This window comes from Symphalangus syndactylus, chromosome 4 (genome assembly GCF_028878055.3).
Source record: "Symphalangus syndactylus isolate Jambi chromosome 4, NHGRI_mSymSyn1-v2.1_pri, whole genome shotgun sequence".
Lineage (NCBI taxonomy): Eukaryota > Metazoa > Chordata > Mammalia > Primates > Hylobatidae > Symphalangus > Symphalangus syndactylus.
This window is the reverse complement of record NC_072426.2, coordinates 128,212,271-128,227,092: the sequence shown is the minus strand read 5'-3', so window position 1 is coordinate 128,227,092 and position 14,822 is coordinate 128,212,271.

Sequence of the window (14,822 nt, the reverse complement as noted above, 5' to 3'; positions counted from 1 at the left end):
AAGGTTGATATATTCAGAACTAGGCTTTGGGAAGATTTATTTTTTTATTTTTTATTTTTTTTTGAGACAGGGTCTCACTCTGTCACCCAGGCTGGAGTATAGTGGTGCGATTTTGGCTCACTGCAGCCACAACCACCCAGGCTCAGGTGATCCCACCACCTCAGCCTCCCTGGTAGCTGAAACCGCAGGCACATGCCACCGTGCTCAGCTAATTTTTTTTTTTTTTTGGAGATGGAGTTTTGCCATGTTGCCCAGGCTGGTCTGTAACTCCTGAGCATAAGCAATCCACCTGCCTCAGCCTCCCAAAGTGTTGGAATTACAGGCATGAGCCATTGTGCCCATCCAGGAAGATTTATTATAGCAGCATTCATCAATCCAACTTTCATTCAACCAGCAGTTATTGAGAAACTTTTATGTATTATCCTAAGTGCTGTATATACATGAGTCCTTCCTTGCCTTCAAGGAAATAGGTAATAAAAAATACACTCACCAACAATATGTAATTATAAGCTTTGTTTATTAAAGAAAAAAAGACTTCAATATCAAGCTCAATTTGAAAGCTACTGCAATTGTCCAGGCAAGAACTAACCTGAACCATTGTTTCAGGCTCTAGAGAGTGTCAGCAGCAGGTAAACAAGATGGAAATAAAGCAAAATACATTTGGAAGTGAAAAGGGAAGATTTTGTGACTGATGGAAGTAAGAGGATCAGGATTTTAAACCTCAGAGACCTGAAGAATGAAGGTACTTTAGTGCTTATACACATTTGGAAAAAGAATAATTGACTTAAGAGATAAGAGTCATGTTTAGTCAAGTTATAGATATGTTGAGTTTTAGATACCCACTAGATAGCTAGAGGTCCCATGAAGAAGATCTATATAGTAATAATAATATCTTTGATAACATGCTTAGGTGTGGGAGAAGTGATATTTGTCATTTCATGTAATTTCACTGTAACTCAGCTTCACTGAACTGTTAACATTAGAGAACTTGAAAGGAGGATTAAAAAACAGTACAGCCATTGTGGAAGTCAGTGTGGCGATTCCTCAGGGATCTAGAACTAGAAATACCATTTGACCCAGCCATCCCATTACTGAGTATATACCCAGAGGACTATAAGTCATGCTGCTATAAAGACACATGCACACGTATGTTTATTGTGGCACTATTCACAATAGCAAAGACTTGGAACCAACCCAAATGTCCAACAACGATAGACTGGATTAAGAAAATGTGGCACATATACACCATGGAATACTATGCAGCCATAAAAAATGATGAGTTCATGTCCTTTGTAGGGACATGGATGAAACTGGAAAACATCATTCTCAGTAAACTATCACAAGGACAAAAAACCAAACACCGCATGTTCTCACTCATAGGTGGGAATTGAACAATGAGAACTCATGGACACAGGAAGGGGAACATCACACTCCAGGGACTGTTGTAGGGTTGGGGGAGGGGGGAGGGACAGCATTAGGAGATATACCTGATGCTAAATGACGAGTTAGTGGGTGCGGCAAACCAACACGGCACATGGATACATATGTAACAAACCTGCACATTGTGCACATGTACCCTAAAACCTAAAGTACAATAATAAAAAAATAAAACAGTACTTGTGTAACCACTTTGCAAATTGCATACAAGTAAAGACTTCTAAGAAATGGCACTAAATGATGCAGAAAAGTTAAAGAAAGTGAAGATCTGGCAAAGTCCTCTGGGTATTGCCATTAAGTGGTTGAGGACCAGGTAAAATACCACAAAGAAAGTAAAACTGATCTCTCCTTTCTAGGCTCAAAGGCAAAGTCAGATGACAACAATATGACCCATGTACCTTTCTGAAAAATAAAGTTGTAAAAATCAAATTGAAAAGAAATGTTTACAATGCTTACTGACAAACATTAATTTTTTTCCCTTTGAATTCAAAGTCAAAAACATTATTCACTTTGGTATCCCTAGCACGTAGCACAGTGTCTCACACATGAGACGCAGTTAATAAATTTGATTGAGTGAATGCATGAAGGAACAGTAATTCCTACCCTATTCTTTTCTGAATATCTCACTCATTCCTTTAGCCTTTACTTCAGATACTAGTCACTCTTTCTAGCTCTGCAATTTTAATAACAAGTTATAGTAGGTGGCCAGTTATGCTCACAGATGATGCAGGCCATCCAAGAACTATACATGCAATAAATATTATACAAGGGTCAACTAGGAGTTATCTAAGATAACACATATCCTCTTAAAGTTCCTCTTTTTTATTAAAAAAAAAGGCACAGAATTATCCTTCACTAAATAAAAATAGTATAAGAATCAAGCACACACAACTTTTATTTTTAAAAAGCACAGTCTTTACTAAGCCAGATTGCTGATGCTGTGGGGTTTGATAGATATTTTATTCCTCATAAACTGGAGGATGTTTCCCCCTGCAGGAAAACTCAGGTAACTTCAAAACCTTTAACAGCTTCTGGAACACTCATTATTCTTGCCAGGGGTAGGAAAAAACATTGGTCCCACTTCTTTTCAGGGCTTCTGAGAGAAGGCAGCTTGGAAAAAGTCGCCACTGAGGTGCATTCTTTTGCATAAATTTTGGCAAATCTAGGTGAAGAAGACATACTCATTGTTTTCTCCTCCCCATAAAACTCGAACAAAAAGAAGCATGATGCATGAAATTTCCTCCTTCTGGTCTGCCCTTAGAATAGCTATGGGTTCTGATTTATATAGAGTTACAGGGCAGGAATATCTAAGGAGGTGGTTGAGAAGGTAGGCTAGCTTGTGACTGCTTCCTAAAATGGGGTGACAACTTGAGGCTTATTTTATGTCTGGGATTATTCTCTTATTGTGGAGAGCACATGATTATGTGTTCAATTTTTAACATTTTATTTCTTCATCCACCAGGGTTTTTTGTTTTGGTGGGTCATACATAATATGGTTTGGCTGTGTCCCCACCCAAATCTCATCTTGAATTGTACCTCCCATAATTTCCAAGTGTCATGGGAGAAACTTGGTGGGAGGTAATTTAATCATGGGGGCAGGTTTTTCCTGTACTGTTCTCATGATAGTGAATAAGTCTCACAAGATCTGATGGGTTTGTAAAGCGGAGATCCCCTGCACACACTGTCTTGCCTGCTGCAATGTAAGACATGTCTTTGCTCTTCCTTCATCTTCCACCATGATTGTGAGGCCTCCCCAGCCACGTGGAACTGTGAGTCAATTAAACTCCTTTCCTTTATAAATTACCCAGTCTTGGGTATGTCTTTATTAGCAGCATGAGAACAGACTAATACAGTAAATTGGTACTGGGTAGTGGGGTACTGCTGTAAAGATACCCAAAAATGTAGAAGCGACTTTACAACTGCGTAACAGGCAGAGGTTGAAACAGTTTGGAGGGCTCAGAAGAAGAGAGGAAAATGTGGGAAAGTTTGGAACTTCCTAATGACTTGGAGGGCTCAGAAGACAGGAAGATGTGGGAAAGTTTGGAACTTCCTAGAGACTTATTGAATGGCTTTGACTCAAATGCTGATAATGAAATGGACAATAAAGTCTAGGCTGAGGTGGTCTCAGATGGAGATGAGGAACTGGAGCAAAGGTGACTCTTGCTACATTTTAGCAAAGAGACTGGTGGCATTTTGCCCCTACCCTAGAGATTTGGGGAACTTTGAACTTGAGAGAGATGATTTAGGGTATCTAGTGGAAGAAATTTCTAAGCAGCAAAGTGTTCAAGAGGTGACTTGGATACTGTTAAAAAGCACTGAGTTTTATGTATTCACAAAGATATGGTTTGGAATTAGAACTTATGTTTAAAAAGGAAGCAGAGCATAAAAGTTCAGAAAATTTGCAGCCTGACTATGCAATAGGAAAGAAAAACCCACTTTCTGAGGAGAAATTCAAGCCAGCTGCAGAAATTTGCAAGAGTAATGAGGAGCCAAATGTTAATTGCCAAGACAATGAGGAATATGTCTCTAGGGCATGTCAGAGGACTTCACTGCAGCCCCTTCCATCCCAAGTCAGGAGGCCTAGGAGGAAAAACTGGTTTCCTGGGCCAGGCCCAGGGCCTTGCTGCTTTGTGCAGTCTCAGGACTTGGTGCTCTGTGTCCCAGCCATGGCTAAAAGGGGCCAATGTATACCTCAGGTCACTGCTTCACAGAGTGCAAGCCCCAAGACTTGGAAGCTTACACATGGTGTTGGGCCTGTGGGTGCACTGAAGTCAAAAATTGAGGTTTGGGAACCTCCACCTAGACTTCAGAGGATGTATGGCAATGCATGAATGTCCAGGCAGAGGTGGACTGCAGGGGTGGAACCCTCATGGAGAACCTCTGCTAGGGCATTGCATAAGGGAAATGTGGGGTTGCAGCCTCCTCACAGAGTCCCCATGAGGGCACTGCCTAGTGGAGCTATGAGAAGAGGGCCACCATCCTCCAGACCCCAGAATGCAAGATCCACCAACAGCTTGCACTGTGCAACTGGAAAAGCTGCAGACACTCAACACCAGCTCATGAAAGCAGCCAGGAAGGGGGCTGTAACCTGCAAAGCCACAGGGGTGGATCTGTCCAAGACCATGGGGAATCTACCTCTTGCATCAGTGTGACCTAGATGTGAGAAATGGAGTCAAAGGAAATAATTTTGGAGCTTTAAGATTTGACGGCCCCCTGGATTTCGGACTTGCATGGGATCTGTAGCCCCTTCATTTTGGCCAATTTCTCCCATTGCAAACAACTCTATTTACCCAATGCCTGTATCTCCATTGTATCTAGGAAGGACCTAACTTGCTTTTGATTTTACAGGCTCATAGATAGAAGGGACTTCCTTGACTCAGATAAGACTTTGGACTATGGACTTTTGAGTTAAGGCTGAAATGAGTTAAAACTTTGGGGAACTGTTGGGAAGTCATGATTGGTTTTGAAACGTGAGGACATGAGATTTGGGAGAGACCAGGGGTGGAAATTATATGGTTTGACTGTGTCCCCACCCAAATCTTATCTTGAATTGTAGTTCCCATAATTTCCACAGGTCATGGGAGGGACCTGGTGGGATGTAATTGAATCATGGTGGTGGGTCATTATCATGCTGTTCTCATGATAGTGAATAAGTCTCATGAGATCTGATGGTTTTATAAACGGGAGTTTCCCTGCATACACTCTCTTGCCTGCTGTCATGTAAGACGCTTCTATTTGACTTCTGCCATGATTGTGCAGCCTCTCTAGCCATGTGGAACTGTGAGTAAATTAAACCTTTTCCTTTATAAATTATCCAGTCTCATGTATATCTTTATTAGCAGTGTATAATACATGGCAAGACAAGAATCTCATGGAATTTTCTAAATTTTTAATCATTTTTTCTGATCTAATTGACACTTCACCTATATTGACCTACATAGGTTTCAATATCTCAGCTTAATTCTCTGCAAAGGTTAAAATTTCAGATACTCAGTGACTGATGAACATAACCAGCAACTTAGTAGAGATGGTTGCCACATATCAAATACAGCAAGATATTGATTCCCAACCATGCCAGTCAAGCTTCAGCACAAGAAACAGAAACCATTCTAGATATTTCACACAGAAGGGGACTTAGCACAGGAAATTGTGTACTTAAAAAATTGCTAGACAGAAACATAAGTAAGGAACCCACCCCTGGACAATTTGGATTTCAAGATCACACCCCCTTGCCCCAAGCTGCAATTTAATCAGGTAGCTGCTGGTGTTGCTGCTACCACAACTACTGCCACACAACTGCCTCACACCCTCAAAGCTCATGACTAGACACTAGAAATTGCCATCTGCTACTGAAAACATATATATTTAACTATTGTCACCAGCCAGCACAGCAATAGAAAGAAGGCCTCTGTCTCACCTTCAAATTCCAGGGGTCCTGTGAGTGCATCTTATTCATACTACCTGAATCAAACCCAGAACTGTCACCTCAAAGGAATCTGGAAAATGTAGTTTTTAGCCTTTCTGCCCTTACAATACAGGAGGGAATAAAGAAGAGCATAAATAAAACTCATTGCCAATATATCATACCCTGCATACCACCCAATTCTACTAGTAGGAAAACTAAAGCTTCCCCTGATTTCTTTTCTCATCCCCAATGTCTATAGCCAATCCCTTCCCAAACCTTTCAAACCCATCCTTTCCCCTCTACCTCAGTTGCTATGTCCTAGTTCAGGCTATCCCTCTATCACCTGGATTACTAAAACAAGCTTCCTAACTGGAATCTCTTCCTCAAGACCTCACTCATTACTAACTTGCCTTCTGCAAGTCTTCCAAAACTTGTCTTGGCAACTAAAGTGACTTTCAGAAATTCAAATAATATTACTTCTTTTCTCTATTTAAGGCTGTTATCTAGTTTCCCATGAACTACAGAACAAAGCACAAGCTCACAAATTTCCTCCTGACCTGATCTCTGCCTTCCTTTCCAGGCTTATGTTTGATTATCTCATTCTCACCTTCTTCTAATTCTGCAATTTAGGTTTCCTTCATTCCAAACATCTAATTCTCTATAAGTGCTGTGCCATCTCACAATGCCATGTTTCCATATATTATTTTTTCTAACTGAAATACCATGCCTCCTTCTCATCTTAGAAAATTACTTTTCCTACTTCACACAGCATATTATCAATAATTGTTTACTGACACCCCAGATAGTTAATCACTTGTACTATTTCAGTGGCATGTTGAGGAATTTAAAAGGCCAGGAAACTGGTACACAAGTAGAATTGACATAAGATAGACTAAGCATCCAGTTCAAGGGTCAAAGATCCTTCGGTGGAAGACAATTTGGTTGGCATTCCTCTCTTAAGTGTTCTCTGAATATCGTTTTTAAGCATTACCTATTGTTGGAAAAGACTCTACAGAGCCCTTTTGGAACAGGTACATAGTTACATAATCAGAGCAGAGGTAACTTACCTGAACATTTGTGCTCTATAGGATTTCATGCAATTCTGATGTTCACCTAATTTATTGAGGACTGAATATTGATGCAGACACTTGTTCTCAGGAATATCCCTGTCACTGAGAAATACAGAAGCTTTGACTCAAGGGGACTTTTATATATTGATTGGTCAGTGCTGCTCCCCATGAGAAGAGGGACAGTGCACTCTCATCATTGTATATCCAACACTGATTACCACGTGCATGTAGTAGGCATAAATTAAATATCTGCTGAGTATGTGAATATAAGAGGTTTACAAATTGACCATATAAGATATTCAAGGATGAAATCTTTCAAATTAGGGGCAAGAGGTAACTTACAGCCAGCTGCTCCTATCTTTCTTGAGAATTGCTCCTGTTGCTTATTTTAGAATGTTACCATCATAGTATAATAGGGGACAGTGAGGAATGTTTAAATGTGAAGGGAGGCTTAGCTTATATAAACAGTTTTTAAAATTTTTATGTTAGTCTAAAATATATTATCACCTACACTTATGGCATACTGGGCAACAGAAGAATCATGAAATTTTCTATGATTCAGGACACAGAATAATCTTCTACATGACCCTGGAATTCTAGTTCCAGTAATTTCTATCCAGATGCTTTTGACAATTTTCTGGCCTCACTATGTGTATTAGTCTGTTTTCACACTGTTGATAAAGACATACCCAAGACTGGGCAATTTACAAAAGAAAGAGGTTTACTGGGCTTACAGTTCCACATGGCTGGGGAGGCATCACAATCATGATAGAAGGGAAAAGGTACATCTCACATGGCAGCAGACAAGAAAAGGGAGCTTGTGCAGGGAAACTCCTCTTTTTAAAACCACCACATCTCATAAGTCTCATCATTTTTGGGTATCTTTTCAGCAGCACCCCACTCTACCAGTACCAATTTATTGTATTAGTCAATTTTCACACTGCTGATAAAGACATAACCAAGAGTTTTATTGGACTTACACTTCCACGTGACTGGGGAGGCCTCACAATCATGGCAGAAGGTGAAAGGCACGTCTCACACGGTGACAGGCAAGAGAAGAGAACTTCTGCAGGGAGACTGCCATTTTTAAAACCATCTGATCTCAACAGACTTTTTCATTATGAGAACAGCATGGGAAATACCCACCCCCATGATTCAATTGCCTCCCACCAGGTTCCTCCCATAGCAAATGGGAATTCGAGATGAGATTTTGGTGGGGACACAGCCAAACCATATCACAATGTTATATTTTATTTGTTTATATGTTTATCTGCTTTCCAGTACTATGATTTCTTTGAGGTTGGGAACCGTATTAATATGCATCTTTCTAGAACTCAACACATAGGATGTGTTCAATCAATGCTTGTTGAATTGAATGTAAACAATTTTCATCTTGCATCATTAGCCCTCATGATACTCTTTCCAATCATCAAAAGCCCTCTGTGTTGTTGAAATAATGAAGCAACTGTGACTTTCATGTGTGTTTTATCTATTAGAACTATTTTTTTGGTCTAATAGCAAGCTTTGCAAACTTGGTCCTTGGTATAGTTCTCTCTAACCTAATGTAACACCATGTCTTAGCTAAGCAGGAGCTGGGGCTAGATACTAGAGGTAGAGCTCTGGGAACAAGTGGGGAGAAATCTTAAACAACATCATGTGCAAGGGCAACGGGTCCCAGTATCATCTTTAATGCTATGGGCTTTAGTTAGGGTGGCCCTGACTCCGTTATACACAGAAGAGCCTAAAATGGGGAAGGAGAAGGAACTGTCACCTGCCTCATCACCTCCTTTTCCCTCAGCCCCCCATCACTGGACCGAAATAACAAAGAGGAAATGGAGGTCTTGCCTGAACCCCCTCCTCCAATGAATTGGGAAAGAGGCAAGTGATATGCTACAGCTATAAGACACTGTCTTAAGCAAGCAGCATTGGAAGTGGAGCTCTTAGTCTGCCTGGTAATGCTAGATTGACAAGGCAATCAGGTATATAAACCCATTTATTTTAACATTTATAAAAAGATAAGAAAAGTCATTAGAGGCTGGAGCTGCATAGCCAAGCAAGCGGTAGGTAGAAGGAAAGGCTCAGCGGTGGGTAAGCTCACAAACGCGAAGCCGGCAATTGCTCCCAAGAGCTCGGCCTGCACAGTGGCGGTGGCCACCAGAAGCCAGGCCCAGCGTGCCAGAGCTGGCCTGCTAGGGAGGGGCAGAAGGCATGCACAGGAGTGTCTGCCAGCCAGCAGCAGCCTACTGGTGGCAGGGGTAGGGAGCAGCACAGAAAAAAACACAGCCCAAACAAAAAGCAGCGACTAGGAGGGCACAACACGGCCACCACCCTGGGACCCGCCTGCTCAGCTCTCCAGTTCCACAGGCAGCCCAGGGAAAAATTTCATGTGTTCCTTGTATGCAAGTGACATCCCAGATTATAATTCTCTGCTAAGATCTAAGTAAAATTTAAAAATTTAAAAGACCTAATAATGGCCACTATTGTTATTTCTCTTCTAACCTTAACATAACTCTCTCCAAATCCAATTTAAATAAAATAATAACCTCTAAAGGGACAGAAATTACAAAGAGCTCATAAATTTGTTGAGGAGCAATTAAAAGCTACCCATATGAACTTTAAAGTAGTTTTTTCCAATTCTGTGAAGAAAGTCATTGGTAGCTTGATGGGGATGGCATTGAATCTATAAATTACCTTGGGCAGTATGGCCATTTTCACGATATTGATTCTTCCAACCCATGAGCACGGAATGTTCTTCCATTTGTTTGTATCCTCTTTTATTTCATTGAGCAGTGCTTTGTAGTTCTCCTTGAAGAGGTCCTTCACATCCCTTGTAAGTTGGATTCCTAGGTATTTTATTCTCTTTGAAGCAATTGTGAATGGGAGTTCACTCATGATTTGGCTCTCTGTTTGTCTGTTATTGGTGTACAAGAATGCTTGTGATTTTTGTACATTAATTTTGTATCCTGAGACTTTGCTGAAGTTGCTAATCAGCTTAAGGAGATTTTGGGCTGAGACAATGGGGTTTTCTAGATATACAATCATGTCATCTGCAAACAGGGACAATTTGACTTCCTCTTTTCCTAATTGAATACCCTTTATTTCCTTCTCCTGCCTGATTGCTCTGGCCAGAACTTCCAGCACTATGTTGAATAGGAGCGGTGAGAGAGGGCATCCCTGTCTTGTGCCGGTTTTCAGAGGGAATGCTTCCAGTTTTTGCCCATTCAGTATGATATTGGCTGTGGGTTTGTTGTAGATAGCTCTTATTATTTTGAGATACGTCCCATCAATACCTAATTTATTGAGAGTTTTTAGCATGAAGGGTTGTTGAATTTTGTCAAAGGCCTTTTCTGCATCTATTGAGATAATCATGTGGTTTTTGTCTTTGGTTCTGTTTATATGCTGGATTACATTTATTGATTTGCGTATGTTGAACCAGCCTTGCATCCCAGGGATGAAGCCCACTTGATCATGGTGGATAAGCTTTTTGATGTGCTGCTGGATTCGGTTTGCCAGTATTTTATTGAGGATTTTTGCATCAATGTTCATCAAGGATATTGGTCTGAAATTCTCTTTTTTGGTTATGTCTCTGCCAGGTTTTGGTATCAGGACGATGCTGGCTTCGTAAAATGTGTTAGGGAGGATACCCTCTTTTTCTATTGATTGGAATAGTTTCAGAAGGAATGGTACCAGTTCCTCCTTGTACCTCTGGTAGAATTCAGCTGTGAATCCATCAGGTCCTGGACTCTTTTTGGTTGGTAAGCTATTGATTATTGCCACAATTTCAGAACCTGTTATTGGTCTATTCAGAGATTCAACTTCTTCCTGGTTTAGTCTTGGGAGGGTGTATTTGTCGAGGAATTTATCCATTTCTTCTAGATTTTCTAGTTTATTTGCATAGAGGTGTTTGTAGTATTCTCTGATGGTAGATTGTATTTCTGTGGGATCGGTGGTGATATCCCCTTTTTCGTTTTTTATTGCATCTATTTGATTCTTCTCTCTTTTCTTCGTTATTAGTTTTGCTAGCGGTCCATCAATTTTGTTGATCTTTTCAAAAAACCAGCTCCTGGATTCATTAATTTTTTGAAGGGTTTTTTGTGTCTCTATTTCCTTCAGTTCTGCTCTGATTTTAGTTATTTCTAGCCTTCTGCTAGCTTTTGAATGTGTTTGCTCTTGCTTTTCTAGTTCTTTTAATTGTGATGTTAGGGTGTCAATTTTGGATCTTTCCTGCTTTCTCTTGTGGGCATTTAGTGCTATAAATTTCCCTCTACACACTGCTTTGAACGTGTCCCAGAGATTCTGGTATGTTGTGTCTTTGTTCTCGTTGGTTAGTTCATATGGAACCAAAAAAGAGCCCGCATTGCCAAGTCAATCCTAAGCCAAAAGAACAAAGCTGGAGGCATCACGCTACCTGACTTTAAACTATACTACAAGGCTACAGTAACCAAAACAGCATGGTACTGGTACCACAACAGAGACATAGATCAATGGAACAGAACAGAGCCCTCAGAAATGATGCCGCATAGCTACAACTATCTGATCTTTGACAAACCTGACAAAAACAAGAAATGGGGAAAGGCTTCCCTATTTAATAAATGGTGCTGGGAAAACTGGCTAGCCATATGTAGAAAGCTGCAACTGGATCCCTTCCTTACACCTTATACAAAAATTAATTCAAGATGGATTAAAGACTTATATGTTAGACCTAAAACCATTAAAATCCTACAAGAAAACCTAGGCAATACCATTCAGGACATAGGCGTGGGCAAGGACTACATGTCTAAAACACCAAAAGCAATGGCAACAAAAGCCAAAATCGACAAATGGGATCTCATTAAACTAAAGAGCTTCTGCACAGCAAAAGAAACTACCATCACAGTGAACAGGCAACCTACACAATGGGAGAAAATTTTTGCAACCTACTCATCTGACAAAGGGCTAATATCCAGAATCTACAATGAACTCAAACAAATTTACAAGAAAAAAAAAACAACCCCATCAAAAAGTGGGCAGAGGACATGAACAGACACTTCTCAAAAGAAGACATTTATGCAGCCAAAAAACACATGAAGAAATGCTCCTCATCACTGGCCATCAGAGAAATGCAAATCAAAATCACAGTGAGATACCATCTCACACCAGTTAGAATGGCCATCATTAAAAAATCAGGAAACAACAGGTGCTGGAGAGGATGTGGAGAAATAGGAACACTTTTACACTGTTGGTGGGACTGTAAACTAGTTCAACCATTGTGGAAGTCAGTGTGGCGATTCCTCAGGGATCTAGAACTAGAAATACCATTTGACCCAGCCATCCCATTACTGGGTATATACCCAAAGGACCATAAATCATGCTGCTATAAAGACACATGCACACGTATGTTTATTGCGGCACTATTCACAATAGCAAAGAGTTGGAACCAACCCAAATGTCCAACAACGATAGACTGGATTAAGAAAATGTGGCACATATACACCATGGAATACTATGCAGCCATAAAAAATGATGAGTTCGTGTCCTTTGTAGGGACATGGATGAAACTGGAAAACATCATTCTCAGTAAACTATCGCAAGGACAAAAAACCAAACACCGCATGTTCTCACTCATAGGTGGGAATTGAACAATGAGAACTCATGGACACAGGAAGGGGAACATCACGCTCTGGGGACTGTTGTGGGGTGGGGGGAGGGGGGAGGGACAGCATTAGGAGATACACCTAATGCTAAATGACGAGTTAATGGGTGCAGGAAATCAACATGGCACATGGATACATATGTAACAAACCTGCACATTGTGCACATGTACCCTAAAACCCTAAAGTATAATAAAAGAAAAAAAAAAAAAAAAAAAGCTACCCATATAGAATGATGCAATCAGTTGCTAGGTTATGATCCTGATATCATCAGGATTCCTTTAAGTAAAAAGCAACTCGAAGCATTATTGTCCTTATCGATGGATCTGCAAATAGCACTCTCTGATTACGCAGGACAAATAGAGCATGTACTTCCTGCTGATAAACTCCTTCATTTCTTATGTCATACTCCTGTGATCTTGCTACAAAAATAGTTCACTCCCCCATACCTAATGCTTTAACACTGTTTACTGATGGTTCTGGTAAACATGGAAAGGCAGCAGTCTCGTGGAGACCACATAATGCACTCACTTGATCTAGGTTTACTAGCACTCAAAAAGCTGAAATTTGGGCCTTAATATTGGCTTTGGAAACTGTTTCTGCTCAGCCCCTCAATATTATTAGTGATTCTGCCTACTTTTTATTGCAGAACCTTGAGACAGCCCTAATTAAGTCCACTCTGGAGCCCACCTTGTGTGCTCTTTTTCTCTGACTTCAGCAATTGTTAGATCAATATACACATCCTATTTTTATTATACCCATTCAAGCCCACAGCTCACTGCCTGGCCCATTGGCTTATGGCAGTGATCAAGCAGACCTTCAGGTTATGACATCACTGCTTGACCAAGCCACCCAATCACATCAATTTTCCCACCAAAATTGAAGGAACTTATCTAAACAATTTCAACTTACCCGGAGACTGGCTAAACAAATTATCCTACAATGCCTGGATTGCCAGCTCACAGGCATGTCCCCTCCTTCAACAGGTGTTAACCCTAGAGGATTAGAACCTGATCAGTATGGCAAATAGATGTTACACACATCCCTGAATTTGGAAAACTAAGATATATACATGTGTCCGTTGATACCAACACTCATCTAATTAATAACCATGCCTTTCCTGGAGAGTCCACTCAATATGTCATTAAACATCTTCTTTTAACTTTTGCACTTATGGGACAGCCCACTAAAACTAAAATTGATAATTGTCCAGCTTATGCCAGCTTACAATTTCAACAATTTTGTCACACTTGGAACATCCAACATTCCACAGGCATCCCATATAACCCCCAAGGACAGGCCATAGTAGAACGTACCCATTCAACCCTTAAAAATATGCTCAAAAAATAAAAAAGGGGGAGTATGAGTAAAGACCCTGCAACACTATTGGCACAAGTCTTATTTAACCTTAATTTTCTAAATTTAGACGATAAATTTCAATCAGCTGTAGAAAAGCACTTTGCTGAAACCTCTCAAGACATAAAACCTGCAGTTTTATTGAAAGATGTAAACAGCAATGTACGATGTTGTCCGAATGAACTGTTAACTTGGGGAAGAGGGTATGCTTGTGTCCACACCCCCTCAGGTCCTCTTTGGATTCCAGCGTGATGCATCAAACCACACCGTGACATGGCTGGGAAACAAGCCAGTACCAGAAATGAAGGAACTGACCCTACAGGACCTGCATCCCTGGAGGATGTGGCTTCCTCAAACAACACAGGCCCCAGATATTATGCTGAAGAAGACAAGTCAGAAGACTGAGCAAATCCTGCTCCGGGCACAGACACCATTCACTCCAGATAATATATTCCTTTTTTATTGTCTTCCTGTGCCTGCTACCTATACCTGCTACACTCAATTAAGCTCATCTTCTAAATCTGCCTTTTTTCAGCCCTGTTATCTGAGCAGATACTTCCTTCCCAGCTTCTAACAATGAGACTGCTTGGCTGGAAGGGGTTAACTTACCCCCAGTGAGGTTCCTTAGTAACAGCACACATCAAACTGAAGCACCAAGCAATGCTGCAAGTCGTTCCTTGACTGGAAAAGAATGTTGCTAATTATACTCATGACTGTCTTATGTTATTTGCTAATTCTAGGATGCAATGCCAGAATAAGAGCAATGACTGCCTTGCCTGACAGACCTGTTGTTGCACATATCTGCATGCTTCAATCAACAGAACCCGATGCAAAAAAACAGAGAAGAGGGAGATGTGGGAGTTCAGTCAACTTGGTGGGAAAAATTTTAAAATGAAGCCTTTGTCAATTAAATCTGTACTAAAT